This window comes from Myodes glareolus, chromosome X (genome assembly GCF_982192425.1).
Source record: "Myodes glareolus chromosome X, mMyoGla1.1, whole genome shotgun sequence".
Taxonomy (NCBI): Eukaryota; Metazoa; Chordata; class Mammalia; order Rodentia; family Cricetidae; genus Myodes; species Myodes glareolus.
Genome location: NC_142053.1, coordinates 46,012,943 through 46,016,134, shown reverse-complemented (window position 1 = coordinate 46,016,134; position 3,192 = coordinate 46,012,943). Strand labels below are relative to the sequence as shown.

At 46.6% G+C, this 3,192-nt stretch overlaps 1 pseudogene; it reads left to right on the top strand.

Moving 5' to 3' along the window:
* The first annotated feature begins 874 nt into the window (after positions 1 to 874).
* Positions 875 to 2,773, top strand: LOC148117281 (E3 ubiquitin-protein ligase RLIM pseudogene; annotated as a pseudogene).
* The last annotated feature ends 419 nt before the right edge of the window (positions 2,774 to 3,192 follow it).

Here is a 3,192-nt window from a genome sequence, read left to right as displayed (position 1 = left end):
GAATGTGTACAAATACACAAAGAAAAAAGTGAATGTATACACACACAAAGAAACAAGCTAATTTTCATAAATCACCCCTCAGTGAACGCTCTGTGGGAGGAAAGGGGCTGGGGAAATCAAGCGCTCCAATGGGTCTGAGCTTTTGTTTTCCATCCTGCTGGTACTGAAATGCATGGCCAGCAGGTACCTCTAGAATCAACCTTCCCGCTGACCTCGGTGACACTAACAGTTTCTTAGAAGGAGGGCTGGGCTAGGAACCACCCTTCCCCTTACCATCCTAATCAGATGCCAACCTGAATGGATCAGCATGTCCATATCTGCTTTCACATTCTCTGTAATAGTCCATACAGCTATCTCCCACTCAAGGGCTGTAGCCGGGTGTCTTCAGGCTCCCTGACTTAATCCTTGTTCTCATGACACCAGAGGAGTGAAGGTCAACCTTCCTTCTCATGATGGCACCTAGCCACTGTCACTGGGGAATGGCACAATGAACATCCTGTGTGGTGCCAGCCTATCAGGAAGCAGTCAGTGTCTCACTAAATTCCCCAGCGTGATGCCAGCCTTGCAAGAAGAGTGGGTGTGTCCTACGAGTAGGACTACCAGTAGCTCTTCCCCAGGCCCACCTGGTAAGATTTAGCTGAATCATCTGCTTTCTAAGTAGGACTTCTTGAGTCATGAGGAGTAGCTGAGAAAGGGGAACTGAAATCCATTCAATAGGTAATTTGGGGTGACTTTAAAAAATTTACCTTGAGTTGATTTCTGTCACTGCTAGGTAACAATGGAAGATAATGGCTGCTTGAGCTACGTGTCAGAATGGGCGGAGCTCCTGGGCTAGAGGCGGGTCTTGCCCAGCCATTCAGAGGCAGGCTAGGGAGCAGGAGGCAGCCATGCAGCAGAGCTCAGGCAGCCAAGGCAGCAGCTGAGGTCACAGAGCCCAGCCAGTCCCCTCCTGGCCGAACCACCGAAGCCTAGTGAAGAAAACTGAAAGTCCGGTTTATTGGATTTCAGTCCTATGTCATAACAGACAGAAATCCTCCACTTGTTCATCAAGATGGAAAACTCAGATTCTAGCGATAAAAGAAATGACCAATCTGCAGCACAGCGCAGAAGGCAATTGGTTCGATTGAATCGGAAAGAAGCTTTCTATCGATTTGTAAATAATCTGAGCGGAGAAGACTATCGACTTATGAGAGACAACAGTTTACTAGGCACCCCGGGTCAAAGTACTGAGGAGGAGTTGCTCAGAAGACTACAGCAAATCAAAGAGGGCCCGGCCCCGCCACACAGCTCAGATGAAAATAGACCTGGAGACTCTTCAGATGACGTGTCCAATGGTGACTCCATAATAGATTGTCCTAACTCTGTCCGACAGACTGGCAATACAACAAGAAGTGATCAGAGAAGAAATCTGTCCTGGAGCGCAGTGGACCACACTAATCCACACAGTGGTGATCTCAGATTCAGTTTAGAGACACGTGTGAACCGTAATAATGGAAGACAAACCCCAGAGAATGGAAATGAACCGTCTGCTACAGATCTTAATGCAGAAAACATGGACAGCAACAGCCAAAGGCCAATGGAAAATTCAGCATCTGAGACATCATCTGCCAGACCACCTAGGTCAGAACGCAGTTCTGCTGAAGCATTAACAGAAGTGCCATCCACCAGAGGTCGGAGCAGGGCAAGAAGCCGCAAACCAGAACACGGGAGAAGACCCAGAGCCAGAGCTGAAAGAAGTAGGTCTCTTCTGCACACAGCAAATGAAATTCCACGAAGATCTCATCATAGCGTCTCATCTCATACTTTTGTGCACCCTTTGGTAAATGAGATCGAGGGAAGTTCTAGAACCCCTCGCCATGGGACTTTGAGACAGCAGATAACTGGGCCTGAGTTGCTAGGTAGAGGTCTTTTGGCGGCTTCTGGGTCAAGAAATTCTGCCGCTCAAGGGACATGTTATTCAGACACGGGTACCAATGGTGAAGCGGCAGAATCTGGTCAAAGACCTCCAACCATAGACAGAACCATCCAAGTCCGAAGAGTTCTGTAGGGAGAATACCACCAGAAAGATAGCTTAGCTAGCAGAACTCGGTCAAGGTCCCAGACCCCAAACAGCACGGTCCCTTATGAAAGTGAACGTGGAGGTTTTATACGCACCGTAACATTTTTTGAACCTGCAGATGGGAGAACCTATGTGAATACTAACAGGTTTTCCACTCTTACACTCTTCGATACTGGATCAAGGGAAACTGCACCTGTTCCTTTTCAAACCCCATCAAGGCAGAGAACGACAGGTTTTGGTGAGTTTCCACTGAGTGGAAGAGGGTGCTCTGGTCGGAACAGCTCTGCTGCTGGCTCCAGCTCCAACCTCGGCTTCAGTTCCAATCGTGAAAGTTCACAAAGAAGCTCAGAGATGTATGAAACCCTACTTTACCCTTTTAATGACAACCACCAAACTAGAGGACTCACCAAAGAACAGATTGCTAACTTAGCAATGAGAAGTTTTGGTGAAAATGACGCACTGAAGACATGTACTATTTGCATTACGGAACACATGGAAGGGAACAAAATTCGTAAGCTACCTTGCTTCCATGAGTACCACGCCCACTGCATCGACCGCTGGTTATCAGAAAATACCACCTGTCCCAATTGTCGCAGGGCTGTCTTATCTTCTGGGAACAGAGAAAGGGTTGTGTAATGAGAACAGAACTCTCGAAGCTGTATAGCTGGCATAGTGACGGGCAAAGAGAAATCGTTTCCTTTGTGTCCATGTTTTTGAGTGGTGCTTAAATATAAAGTCACAACCTGAATCGACTCATTGCTTTCTGAGGGAATCGTGTCTTTTCTCTAGTTTCTCTTTCAGGATAGGAAGAATATTTCAGACGTGACGTTTTAGGTCTTCAGTATTTGATTTCAGTACCAGGTAATTTGCTAACCTGTTGCTGATAATTTAACCATGTACACTTGTCATTTTCCCTCTGTTCCCATAAGGTCTGCCTTAGCAGGGGCTCCTTTATCATGTTGGCCTCTTATTAAGTTTCCCAGGCCATAAGAGGGGCATGAAGAAAATTCCCACTCAAGACTAAGTTCCATTATGTGTTTAGTAAGTGATTAATTAAAACTATACCGTTCCCAGTTATTGACGCAAATTCAGTCACATTCTGAATAAAGCTTGTTCACCTTCCAGATTAGGGG